This window comes from Ovis canadensis, chromosome 16 (assembly GCF_042477335.2).
Source record: "Ovis canadensis isolate MfBH-ARS-UI-01 breed Bighorn chromosome 16, ARS-UI_OviCan_v2, whole genome shotgun sequence".
NCBI lineage: Eukaryota > Metazoa > Chordata > Mammalia > Artiodactyla > Bovidae > Ovis > Ovis canadensis.
This window is the reverse complement of record NC_091260.1, coordinates 27,403,467-27,418,252: the sequence shown is the minus strand read 5'-3', so window position 1 is coordinate 27,418,252 and position 14,786 is coordinate 27,403,467. Positions and strand designations below refer to the sequence as shown.

Here is a 14,786-nt window from a genome sequence, read left to right as displayed (position 1 = left end):
GTGAGGGGTTTCCCTGGCAGTCCAGGGATTAAGACTCTGCATTTCCAATGCAGAGGGTACAGATTCAATCCCTAGTTGGGGAACCAAGCCATGTGGCCAAAAAAAGTAAAAATTAAATAAATTAAGCAAAAAGAAAGAAATTTTACAATCAATAGTCAAGATATGAAAATAACCTGTGTCCATCAACAGATGAATGGATATGAAGATATGTATGTATATATGCAATTCAGCCACAAGAAGAATGGATTCATTCAGCATACTGCATTCAAGATCCATCCTTTATGGAAACATGGATGGATCTTAAATGCAGTATACTAAATGAAATTAAGTCAGAATAAGCCAGATAAAGACAAATAGTATATGATTATTACATATGTGTGAACTCTAAAACACTCAGATTCAAAGAAACAGAATAGAATCGTGGTTACCAGAGGCATGGGGTGGTAGGAGAGAGGGAAATGTTGGTCAAAGAGTTCAAACTTCTAGTTGTAAAGTCATTTAGTTCCAAGGATCGAATGCATAGCACAGTGATTATATTTAATGAAACTATATTACATCCTTTAAAGTTCCTAAGAGAGGGAATCTTACATGTTCTCACTGCAAAGAAGAAGTGGTCATTTAGGACATGATGCAGGTGTCACACCCAATGCTGTGGTGGTAAGCATTTTGCAATATAGAAGTGAGCAAGTCAACATTATACACTTGAAACTTACACAATGCTACCTGTCAGTTTATCTCAGTAAAGGTGGAAAAGAAACTGTGGAATGTATCAGGACTAGTACATGGTTCTGTCAGACTGGTGAGTTGGAAGCAGGAAAGAAATGGTGTGGAATAGGACCAGAGAAGCAGAGGGCTTTAAAAATAGATCGGGAACAGCCTTCAATTTTAAAACTTAACTAATGCACAAAATATTAGCTCTTGATTGCCATTAAAACTCATTATCGGGCTTCCCTGGTAGTCTAGTGGTTAAGAATCCACCTGCCAGTGCAGGGGATGCAGGTTTGATCCCTGGTCTGGGAAGATCCCACATGCCACAGAAAAACTAAGCCCGTGCCCCACAACTACTGAGGCCCATACATTCTAGAGCCCATCTCGGCAACGAGAGAAGCCACCACAACGAGAAACCCGCACACCACGACGAAGCGTAGCCCTTGCTTGCCACACCCAGAGGAAGGCCGTGTGCAGCCATGAAGACCCAGTGCAGCCAAAAATAAAGAAAATAAATGAATCTTTAAAAAAAAAAACTCATTATTTTACAATGAAAGACAAATGTTAATTTGAAAACTGATGGATATTATTACAGGTATTACCCACTTTTCAAAACTTGACTTTACATCATTTCACTTTTACATAAGGCCTAAGTTAGTGCCTGTTTCTGCTAAAAGAAATCTGAGGAGGATTTTTTTGCTTTTATGAAAAGAGGTGAAAAGCAAAAATACACTTCAGTGTCTGACTTGCAGAGACTGACAGAGGTAGCACCCAGCTCAAGTGGTGAGAGTGGCCCTGCCAAGCTCCTTCCCCAGAAACCACACTCAGCATCTCCTCATCAAGATGCCATAGCTTTTGCTTTACTCTTTAGATCCCACAGATAAGTTATATCATATAATATTTATCTATACACCAATCAGAAACAGACTTATAGACTCAGAAAACAAACTTATGGTCAACAAGGGGGAAAATGGGGAGAGAGAGAAAATTAGAAGCATGGCATTAACAGATATCATCTACTATACATAAAACTGATAAGCAACAAAGTTTACTGTGTAGCACAAGGAACTATATTCAGTATAAGAACCTATAATGGAAAATAAAGTGAAATATATATGTATGTATGACTGAATCATTTGCTGTATATCCAAAACAAACACAATATTGTAAATCAACCAAACTTCAATTTTTAAAAAATGCCATAGCTTTGAACTGTCTGTGAGGATATCTTGATTTATTTCATGCATCCTTAGCAAGATGTGTCCTAAGGTAATTGCTTTTTCACTTTTTGCTATTTCACCTTGTGAAATAATTTCCTAGGAACTCTCTATTTTCAGATAGTAGGAGAAACCTATATTTAACTCACTTTCCAAGTCTTTATACTTCTACCATGAACTAAAGGAATTAAATTTATTAAACATTCACTATGTACCTCATACTGTGAAATCACTTTGTCTACTATCTTAATCATCTTAAAATCCTTATGAAGCAGCTGTTATTATTTTATTTTACAGATAAAAAAATCAAGAACGTGTTCATTTCCAACAAACACAAAAGAGTCATAAATATAAAAAATAGATATAGGCACCTGAGATCTTGTTTGTTTCCAACAAGCACAAAAGTCATAAATGCCAAAGAATAGATACAGTGCTGACTGCCAGAATGTGCTTCAGTGGTTGAAATAGAACTGAGTTAAAAATATGTTTACATTCAGATTTTGTTTAAATCCATTTTTTAACTGGAAAGAGAGTCATCTGGGACTAATTTAAGTTCTTCAAGACTTAATGGTCTTGATAAACCCATTTATCAAGTTGTTTCATGGAATAATTCAGACAAGTGTGTTTGGCAAGGAGTAATTATCACACAGAGTACCCAAAACTGATAAAGCCTGGCCTACACAGACTGGACTAGACATAGCGCAGGAGAGCTGGTTTCCAATTCAGTTGTATAAACTCGTTCTGTAGAGTCAGAGACAGCACAGCTACACTGCATGGACCACAGGGTGGACAGCCCAGTTCTGAGCTCTGAATGCTTGCAAACAGTTCCAAAGGAAATGAAACAGACTTAACCTTCCTATCTTGGGGTGACTTGCATTGTGACTTGCCTGCAAAGCTAAGTTATTGGGTCTTTGAGAATAATATAGTCCAATAGTTACTAATGTCATTTCCCCTCGAATTATAAGATAGAGTGAGGAACAAAATAGGTTTCAGCTTGGCTCTTCTAAATCTCAAATCATGCAGAAATGAAAAAGTCATCAAAGATCCACAGTTTCTATCGAGGACTTCCTTCCTTCGTTTTTTATTTTCTAATGAGATTTTCCCTCCCCATACAACCACATTACAAATTTTACCTTCTTTATATTTGTTGAAAGAAAACTAAATTCTCAGTTCTCTAAATTCTCAAAGAGAAATAAATTCTAAATTTTGCTTTCCTCTAATTCCTGACAAACTGTTCTATACCTAACAGCCACAAGGTAGGAAGGCAGCTGAGTCATTCAAAGAAGCATTTTATTCTTGATCTTACCATTCAATATCACAGGGTGTGATGAAAACTGGAACAAATATGGAAATCACAGAGGTGCCAGAACATTACATTTAAAAAATGGAATTATTTGAGTCAATCTGGAATGTCTGGTTCTTTTAGTTTAGGCCTCATGGGTAGCATTGTGCTTCAAAAACAACTTGAATTGGCTACCAGGATTCCAGAAGGGTAACATAATCGTGTACCTTTGTGGGAGATGCTTATCTATGTCTCCTACGAGCAGAAGGAAGCTGGATTCTTCTACCTTTTCAAGTTTCAAAATGAAAATTATTCAAAAAAGTTCCAAACCTGAGTGGAATTTGGAAACAATGGGAGGAGGCAGTTTCTCAGATCTTTTCCATTTGTGCTAGTCTTTATTTGAAATAAACACCCAGCATGAATCAAATCCTCTACAGCTACAGACATATGGGGCTTGGGGGAGGTCCATCCTCACCACTTCCCCTATGTGATTTGACAAGTACAGAAAAGGTCTCCAAGTTAATCATCCTGAATACAAAATTCAGACCTGCAGAGGAGACAGAGATACTTAACTGAGACCCAGGAGCTGGCAGCAGCTTACCTCCCCTTCTGAAAAATGCAGCCTGGAACCCTGAGACCTCCCACCCCCTGGAAGGACACTGCTCCCTCTGCAAAGTCCTCCACTGAGGGCTGTGAACACAAGGCAGGTCTCTCCTCCCCAGTCATTGATGCACAACATTGTACGGGTGTTGTCAGACCTCAGAAAAGGGTTGGGGAAAACCAAAGGGAATTATAACATATGAAGGAAGGAATTTTCAGCTGTGTCATCCAACACAGGGGAAAAATTCTCCACTGAGTTAAGGGGACACACCCAGACTCCTGACCTAGTTGCCTTGTCACACACTGGGAATGAATCCCCAAGCGCCTTTGGGGTTAGAATTTCTTCCCATGGGGGTAGCCTGCCTCCATCATTCTTCCTCTCCTCTGTGTAGTACCCATCTCCATGTCTGGGCTATCCCATCTAGTAAAAACTCTAAACGGCTCTAGCAGAACAATCCACGGTGCCTCACAAGAGTCTAGGGTCCAGTTCCCTTGAGGGTTTCACCTTTGGTCTGGGTTGCGGATGTGCCTCTGAATGCTACTTGGATAACCCAGATGCTCCTCCCCTCTACACACACACAGAAGCATTCCCCTGATGTAGTAACATCACAACCAAGAAACGTAATACTATTCAGTCATAAAAAAGAAGGAAATATGCCATTTGCAGGAACTTAGATGGACCTAGAGATTGTCATACTGAGTGAAGTGAGTCAGAATAAGACAAATATCGTATGGTATTACTTATTTGTGGAATCTAAAAAACTAATACCAATGTACTTATTTTCAAAACAGAAATAGATTCACAGACATAGAAAACAAACTTGTGGTTACAAAAGGGGATGAGGGGGAGATAAATTAGAAGTTTGGGACTAACATATACATACTACTACTATACATGAAATAGGTAAATGACAAGACCTACTGTATAGTACAGGGAACAATACTCAATATCTTATACTAACCTATGGTGGAAAATAATCTGAAAAATAATATATATATATGTATAACTGAATCACCTTGCTGTACACTTGAAACTAACACAACATTGAAAATTAATTATGCTTCAATTAAAAATTAAAAATAACATTTTAAAAAGAAGTGTTAAACTGATTTAATAATATCATCTAATATTCTAATATAATGTTTCTCAACCTTTAATGTGCATCCAAACAACCTGAGGTTTAAGCTGCATTTCTTTTTTTCTTTTTTTTTTAAGCTGCATTTCTAATAAGCTTCCAGGTGCTGCCACTGCTGGTCAGCTGTCCAAACTCTAAATAGTAAGGATCTAATTAATATACAATCCATATTCAACTTTCTTCAATAGTTGAAAAATCTCTTTGACAGTTTTTTATTCCTAACTCAGGATCTGGTCAGGAATCATTCATTACACTTGGCTGTCATGTCCTTTTAGACAGAGGATGTGAGCTTTTTCTTGGCTGCTCACTTGGTTTCACAAAGAATCAGTCAAAGTGTTGACATTTCCCCTAGTGAGACCCGCTCACACCATTAAATACTGAGACACGGACCACCCCTCTCACAGTCTCAGTGAGACTTGTCCAGCTGCATCTGGAAGGAATCGCCTGCAGGAGGCACTGTTAGTGGTGAGGTTCTATTATGTGCTTTTTAAAAAAAAAAATGCAAACCATATATACTGACCTGGATTTTCTGAGACAAGTGCAGGTATATGGTGCCTATCTCAGAATAGCAGCACAGCACTCAAACATAGCTGCAAAAGAGTTTTATTATCCTTGTTGCTAGCCTGAAAGGTCTTATCCATTCTCTCCAGAGAAATTAGAGTCCCATGCTACAGGCATAGTGAAACCCACTGTGTGTACAAACTTCATTTTCTATTTTTCAGAGCTTAGAGTTTAGATGAATTCAATCATTTCTAGAATAACTCTTCTAAGGGCCCCCGCAGGGTGGGCCATAGGGACTTGTCCAAATCCCACTACACTGTCCACTATGGGCTCTACCATCCCCTCCCTGGCTTGGTGTGCCCATCTCATTCACCTGTGCAACCTCATCATAGCAGTATCTGCTAAAATGCTAAATAATGCCTAGAAGGAAAGATGAAAGATGCATCCTTACGGCCAGTTAGCTATCAAAGACTCACCTGAAGAACAAGATGGGTTATCTCTCAAGCTGATAGAGAAAGGGGTTATGTGGCAAAGGCACTTGACCAAATAGGAGGAATGGAGAAGCAGGGAACCCAAATAAGCAGGCAGCACAACCAGCCATCTGGCACCTGAGATGAGGATGAGCATCTCAAGAAAGGCAGTGGCACTGAAAGGGCCCTGAGAAGCTCCCTGGTCACCAGCCTCATTCTTTGTCCTAAGGTTCACATATTACGTTCCCAGGCAGCACAGGAATTATTTCATAGAATGGAAAATAATCTAAGATGATGTTAGATCCAGACACCCTTGTCCCCTCATGTCCCAGTACTGTATTCACTTATAACATTTTAACAGTAGGAGTATTTTAGCCTCTGCTTGAGCATTTCCTACGTGGGGTTCACAGCAGGCCTACATTCCTACAAAACACATAATACTAACAGTTAGTGGTTACCAACCTAGACAGCATATTAAAAAGTGGAGACATTACTTTGTCAGCAAAGGTCCGTCTAGTCAAGGCTATGGTTTTTCCAGTGGTCATGTATGGATGTGAGAGTTGGACTGTGAAGAAAGCTGAGTGCTGAAGAATTGATGTTTTTGAACTGTGGTGTTGGAGAAGACTCTTGAGAGTCCCTTGGACTGTGAGGAGATCCAACCAGTCCATTCTAAAGGAGATCAGCCCTGGGTGTTCATTGGAAAGACTGATGTTGAAGCTGAAACTCCAATACTTTGGCCACCTGATGCGAAGAGCTGACTCACTGGAAAAGACCCTGATGCTGGGAAAGATTGAAGGCGAGAGGAGAAAGGGAAGACAGAGGATGAGATGGTTGGATGGCATCACCGACTCAGTGGACATGGGTTTGGGTGAACTCTGGGAGTTGGTGATGGACAGGGAGGCCTGGCGTGCTGTGGTTCATGGGGTCGCAAAGAACCAGACATGACTGAGCGACTGAACTGAACTGAACTGAGTGGTTACTTAAGTGCATTGAACATGGGCACCACTCCAAGGCCTTTACAGAGTCATTTAACCTCCACAATAGCCCCAAACCTGTAGTTCTCTTATAATCTCCATGTTATAGATAAGGATATGAAAGGATCCAAATTAGACCAAGATTGGGATTATAGACCAAAGCCAAGATTATGAATTCTAAATTGGAACAAGAAGTGGGATTCCAAGGCCGGTGATCTTAACCACTTCTCCAAGCTGCTTCTCAAGAAGTCACAAAACAAAACAGTTGCTACCTTACAGAGGATTAAAGCCTAAAACATGTAGCACACATATATTATGTATGCACTCAACTTAAAAATTTAAAACTCATAATGCAATGCATTGATCAAACCAGTTAATCCTAAAGGAAGTCAACCATGAGTATTCACTGGAAGGACTGATGCTAAAGCTGCAATACTTTGGCCACCTGACTCAAGAGGCAACTCATTGGAAAAGACCCTGATGCTGGAAAAGACTGCATGCAACAGGAGAAGGGGGAGGCAGAGGATGAGATGGTTAGACAGAATCACGGACTCAGTGAACATAAATTTGAGCAGACTCCGGGAGATAGAGGTGGACAGAGGTGCCTGGCGTGCTGAAATCCATGGGGTTGCAAAGAGTCAGACATGACTCAGTGACTGAACAACAAAAACAACACAATGCAATGCACTTTTCTTTAAAATTTCATGCCTTGGTTTTCTGTTTTTCCTATTTTCTATATTTTACTTGTGGTAGACTCAGCACAGACCTCCTGGGAAAAGACTTATGCCAGAGAGAAACAATGAAGATTCCTCCCATAACTCACCCACAACAGGAGGCTTCCCCCAAGGTTTCAGGGGGGATTTGGCAAGAGATTTATGGGGGGAAAAGGGAAGGGAGATGGCTAAATACTGTCTCTGAGATGATGACTTCCAAATCAATCATTCTTGCCTCAAACTTTTCCATTTTGATATCTAATAGACGTCTCCAACTTAAGTCCAAAATGAAATATTTTATTTACACCACTGCTCCCCAAACTGGCTCTCATCCACCTTGTTAAATCATACCACTGGTCACCTAATTCCTTAAGCCAAAAGCATGAGAGTCATTCACGATCTCTCTCTCACTAATATCCACAGCAATTCCACTGGCAAGTCCCATTGGTTGTACTTTCTAAAGATATCCAGCATCCAAACATTTTTCACCACCCTGTCATTCTCATCACCTCTTGAGTCTAAGCTGCCATCACATTCTGCCTGGATTCCTGCTCTCGCCTTACATCTGATCTACCCTCTTTGGCCCTTGTTTCCTGAAGACTCTACTCCAAATGGCAGCAGTGGTCATTAAAAGCTTAAGTGACATCATTTCACTCCCTGCTCGGAACTCTCTAATGGTTTCTCATCAAACTTAGAATAAGATACAAACCCCTCAACATGGTCAACAATGTAAACTCCGTATGACTAGCCCCGACCACCTCTCCAAGAGCAACCTCTATCCCTCTCTTCTTGCTCATTTTCCTCTGCCCACGTGGTCCTTCTTGCTGTCCCTAAAACACATTATGCTTATCTTCCCTTTGCACTGCTTCATTCAGATCACTTCTCCTTGTCTTCAAACATTTGTAGGACCTACTCCCTAATTCCTTTCAATGTCACCTCCTCAGAGACAACTTCCTGGACACCCTTTCTGAAAGAGCTGTTCCAACCCCACCTCCAACCATCATTCTTTACCACTTTGCTTTGCTCTGTTTTTCTTTGTGAACATTTATCACTCCAAAATCATATTTTATATTTACTTGTTTACTTATTTTTATTTATCCTATTAGATTATAAATTTTATATTTTATAATGGTCTTGTTTCCCTAGTGGCTCAGTTGGTAAAGAATCTGCCTGCAATGCAGGAGATCCAGGTTCGATCCCTGGGTCAGGAAGATCCCCTGGAGGAGGAAATGGCAGCCCACTCCAGTATTCTTGCCTGGAGAATTCCATGGACAGAGGAGCGGGGCAGGCTACAGTCTGCGGGATCACAGAGTTGGATCTGACTCTGTGACTAACTTTCATAATTGTCTTATTCACAAGTGTTTCCCCAGTGCCTGGTAGATTGTAAGTGTTCAGTTTATATTAATTTATTGAATGAATATCAAGATTGCCAGAAGAAATATCAATAACCTCATATATGCACATAGCGCCACCCCAATGGCAGAAAGCAAAAAGAAACAGCCTCTTGATGAAGGTGAAAGAGGAAAGTGAAAAAGCTGCCTTTAAACTCAACATTCAAAAAACTAAGATCATGGCATATGGTCCCATCACTTCATGGCAAATAGATGGAGAAACAACAGAAACAGTGCAGATTTATTTTCTTGGGCTCCAAAATCACTGAAGATGGTGATGCAGCCATGAAATTAAAAGATGCTTGCTCCTTAGAAGAAAAGCTATAACAAACCAAGACAGCATATTAAAAAGCAGAGATATCACTTTGCCAACAAAAGTCTGTGTAGTTAAAGCTGTGGTTTTTCCAGTAGTCATGTATGGATGTGAGTGTTGGACCATAAAGAAGGACTGATGCTGAAGCTGAAGTTCCAGTACTTTGGCCACCTGATGCGAAGAACTGACTCACTGGAAAAGACCCGGATGCTGGGAAGGACTGAGGGCAGGAGGAGAAGGGTGTGACAGAGGATGAGGTGGTTAGAGGACATCACCGACTCAACACATGAGTCTGAGCAAACTCCAGGAGATAGTGAAGGACAGGGAAGCCTGGCTGCTACAGTCCATGGGGTCACAAAAGTCAGACACAACAGAGTGACTGAACAACAACAACCTGTCCACAGTTTGTTTTTAGACTTTCTCACTGATACTTAGATCCATATAACTTGCTGTGTATGACCCACAAGTCCAAAAGGAAATTCAAACTCAGCATGGAAACTGAGCTCACTATTCCTTCCATTCATCCCCCGTCATTTCCAAGCATAATTAACAGTACTACTATTCATCTAGGCCCTCAAGACAGAATTCTGGGTGTCATTCTAGATTTCACCCTTTCTGTCACCCCAGTCTATCACCAAATCCCACCATTTCCACTGGTATCAGATTGCGTTCTTGGCCACAAACAACAGAATCCGCTGCAGCTGCTTTAAGAAAAATCAAAGAGCACTTACTAAACCACCAGGTAGCACACAGCACCTTCAGGAAGGCCGAAGGCCCAACTTGGCAGATTTGCAGACAAGAACAATGCCCAGATCACCCTGCCAAGCTGTCCGGAGGAAACCTGTCCCTGCTGACCCAGGCCCCAAAGATCACAACAAACCAGAGGGGAAAATTATAGCTAGGATCACGGTCTCTCAAACTCAGTGGCCCCCACTCTCCTCTGCAGAATATGTTCCCTGTTATCTCTTTCTTCACGCCCCTCTTTTCTAAAATCAGGTACTAGTGGGCAGTGCCTAGATCACATGCCTGTTCCCCATCTGTCAGGAAGGCTTCCTGGGAAATTTCCGAAGCATGGGAAGAGTGTTCAAAAAATGGAGGGCAGCCACAGGGCATCACAGATGTCAGCTCGCACTGTCTCCCATTTCCCGAGCCCACCCACCACTGCTGACTCAGCGCTAGTCTTAATAGTGTGTGGTCTTGACTGTGATCACCTCCTAACTGGTTTCCCTTGCCTCTTTTCTCACCTCTTCACTAATGCATCTGAGGGCAGACACACTGAAACCATACTCACAGAAAACTAGTCAATCTAATCACACTAGGACCACGGCCTTGTCTAACTCAATAAAATCAAGCCATGCCTGAGGGGCAACCCAAGACGGGCAGGTCATGGTGGAGAGGTCTGACAGAATGTGGTCCACTGGAGAAGGGAATGGCAAGCTACTTCAGTATTCTTGCCTTGAGAACCCCATGAACAGTAGGAAAAGGCAAAATGATAGGATACCAAAAGAGGAACTCCCCAGGTCAGTAGGTGCCCAATATGCTACTGGAGATCAGTGGAGAAATAACTCCAGAAAGAATGAAGGGATGGAGCCAAACCAAAAACAATACCCAGTTGTGGATGTGACTGGTGATAGAAGCAAGATTCGATGCTGTAAAGAGCAATATTGCATAGGAACCTGGAATGTTAGGTCCATGAATCAAGGCAACTTGGAAGTGGTCAAATAAGAGATGGCAAGGGTGAACATCAACATTCTAGGAATCAGTGAACTAAAATGGACTGGAATGGGTGAATTTAACTCAGATGACTGTTATATCTACTACTGCGGGCAGGAATCCCTCAGAAGAAATGGAGTAGCCATCATGGTCAACAAAAGAGTCTGAAATGCAGTACTTGGATGCAATCTCAAAAACGACAGAATGATCTCTGTTCGTCTCCAAGGCAAACCATTCAATATCACAGTAATCCAAGTCTATGCCCCAACCAGCAATGCTGAAGAAACTGAAGTTGAATGGTTTTATGAAGACCTACAAGACCTTTTAGAACTAACACCCCAAAAAGATGTCCTTTTCATTATAGGGGACTGGAATGCAAAAGCAGGAAGTCAAGAAACACCTGGAGTAACAGGCAAATTTGGCCTTGGAATGCGGAATGAAGCAGGGCAAAGGCTAATAGAGTTTCGCCAAGAAAATGCACTGGTCATAGCAAACACCCTCTTCCAACAACACAAGAGAAGACTCTACACATGGACATCACCAGATGGTCAACACCGAAATCAGATTGATTATATTCTTTGCAGCCAAAGATGGGGAAGCTCTATACAGTCAACAAAAACAAGACTGGGAGCTGATTGTGGCTCAGATCATGAACTCCTTATTGCCAAATTCAGACTCAAATTGAAGAAAGTAGGGAAAACCACTAGACCATTAAGATATGACCTAAATCAAATCCCTTATGATTATACAGTGGAAGTGAGAAATAGATTTAAGGGCCTAGATCTGATAGACAGAGTGCCTGATGAACTATGGAATGAGGTTCATGACATTGTATAGGAGACAGGGATCAAGACCATCCCCATGGAAAAGAAATGCAAAAAAGCAAAATGGCTGTCTGGGGAGGCCTTACAAATAGCTGTGAAAAGAAGAGAGGCAAAAAGCAAAGGAGAAAAGGAAAGATATAAGCATCTGAATGCAGAGTTCCAAAGAATAGCAAGAAGAGATAAGAAAGCCTTCTTCAGCAATCAATGCAAAGAAATAGAGGCAAACAACAGAATGGGAAAGACTAGAGATCTCTTCAAGAAAATTAGAGATACCACGGGAACATTTCATGCAAAGATGGGCTTGATAAAGGACAGAAATGGTATGGACCTAACAGAAGCAGAAGATATTAAGAAGAGGTGGCAAGAATACACGGAAGAACTGTACAAAAATGATCTTCACGACCCAGATAATCATGATGATGTGATCACTAATCTAGAGCCAGACATCCTGGAATGTGAAGTCAAGTGGGCCTTAGAAAGCATCACTATGAACAAAGCTAGTGGAGGTGATGGAATTCCAGTGGAGCTGTTTCAAATCCTGAAAGATGATGCTGTGAAAATGCTGCACTCAATATGCCAGCAAATTTGGAAAACTCACCAATGGCCGCAGGACTGGAAAAGGTCAGTTTTCATTCCAATCCCAAAGAAAGGCAATGCCAAAGAATGCTCAAACTACCACACAATTGTACTCATCTCACATGCTAGTAAAGTAATGCTCAAAATTCTCCAAGCCAGGCTTCAGCAATACGTGAACTATGAACTCCCTGATGTTCAAGCTGGTTTTAGAAAAGGCAGAGGAACCAGAGATCAAATTGCCAACATCCGCTGGATCATGGATAATGCAAGAGAGTTCCAGAAAAACATCTATTTCTGCTTTATTGACTATGCCAAAGCCTTTGACTGTGTGGATCACAATAAACTGGAAAATTCTGAAAGAGATGGGAATACCAGACCACTTAACCTGCCTCTTGAGAAACCTGTATGCAGGTCAGGAAGCAACAGTTAGAACTGGACATGGAACAACAGACTGGTTCCAAATAGGAAAAGGAGTACGTCAAGGCTGTATATTGTCACCCTGCTTATTTAACTTATATGCAGAGTACATCATGAGAACGCTGGACTGGAAGAAACACAAGCCGGAATCAATAACCTCAGATATGCAGATGACACCACCTTTATGGCAGAAAGTGAAGAGAAGCTAAAAAGCCTCTTGATCAAAGTGAAAGAGGAGAGCGAAAAAGTTGGCTTAAAGCTCAACATTCAGAAAACAAAGATCATGGCATCCAAACCCATCACTTCATGGGAAATAGATGGGGAAACAGTGGAAACAGTGTCAGACTTTACTTTTTTGGGCTCCAAAACCACTTCAGATGGTGATTGCAGCCATGAAATTAAAAGACACTTACTCCTTGGAAGAAAAGTTATGACCAACCTAGATAGTATACTCAAAAGCAGAGACATTACTTTGCCGACTAAGGTCCGTCTAGTCAAGGCTATGGTTTTTACAGTAGTCATGTATGGATGTGAGAGTTGGACTATGAAGAAGGCTGAGCACCGAAGAATTGATGCTTTTGAACTGTGGTGTTGGAGAAGACTCTTGAGAGTCCCTTGGACTGCAAGGAGATCCAACCAGTCCATTCTGAAGGAGATCAACCCTGGGATTTCTTTGGAAGGAATGATGCTAAAGCTGAGGCTCCAGTACTTTGGCCACCTCATGCGAAGAGTTGACTCACTGGAAAAGACTCAGATTCTGGGAGGGATAGGGGGCAGGAGGAGAAGGGGATGACCGAGGATGAGATGGCTGGATGGCATCACAGACTCGATGGACATGAGGCTGAGTGAACCCCGGGAGATGGTGATGGACAGGGAGGCCTGGCGTGCTGCAATTCATGGGGTCACAAAGAGTCAGACATGACCGAGTGACTGAACTGAACTCACTAATGCTAGAGGAACATGTCTAAAAACTTACCCTTACTTACCATCCATTACTGAAAAACCAAAAGTCTCTCAAAAGTGCTCATTGCTTAGAGATATAAGTCCAAACTCCTTTGACTGGCATAACGAGCTTTTGGTAACATGGCCCTGCCCATCTTTCCATGATCACCTCGAGGCTCCTGTGCTTCCACTGTACCAAACTATTTGCCCTTCTCCAAACGTTGTTGCCCATTCTTCCCTGTTTCTGCTTCTTTGTACCCACTCCTTCCTGTTCCTTGGAATGACCTTCTCCTCAACAAACTCTTACTCATCCTTCAAAACCCGTCTCAAGCATCACCTCTCTGCCTCCACCCTGATCTCTCATTGAGACACCCCAGATTTGGTTCTCCCTTGACATCTACCTCTACTAGTACTTATTCTGTTATTTTGTAATTGTTTGCTTCCACATTTGTCTCTGTGACAGGAAGGAGCTTGACTGTACTGAAATATTTATATATATTATATATATGATATATGCATATATAGATTCCAATATACTATTTATTTAATAAAGATAATGACTCTATCATTTAAGTATGATTATCCTCATTTTACAGGTTGGGGAAAAAGAGCCTTAATGAAGATATAAAAAAGAGAAGGGGGTGACAGAGGATGAAACGGTTAGGTAGCATCACCAACTCAATGGACATGAATTTGAGCAAACTCCAGGAGATAGTGAAGGACAGGGAGGCCTGGCGTGCTGCAGTCCACAAGGTTGCAAAGAGTCAGACACAACTTAGTGACTGAATAATAGCAACAACATATAACATTCCCAGGATCACATCACTAAAAACCAAGTGAGCTGAAATTTGAACTTGTGATTCCAAAGCTTATACTTTTGATTAATATAATTGACAGCTCCCTGTGAATAAATGAAAATGTGGGGAAAAGAATAAACAATGAAAGTGTGAAGCTTCACCTTGCATTCTACAGTTGGAATCACTCTCCAGCTTGCACAACCAGAACAGTG

The 14,786-nt window shown here is 41.3% G+C and overlaps 1 long non-coding RNA gene across 1 annotated transcript in view; it reads right to left on the bottom strand.

Moving 5' to 3' along the window:
• LOC138421876 (uncharacterized) overlaps positions 1–14,786 on the bottom strand; it is a 114,185-nt gene that overhangs the window by 29,631 nt on the left and 69,768 nt on the right. The window lies entirely within an intron of this gene.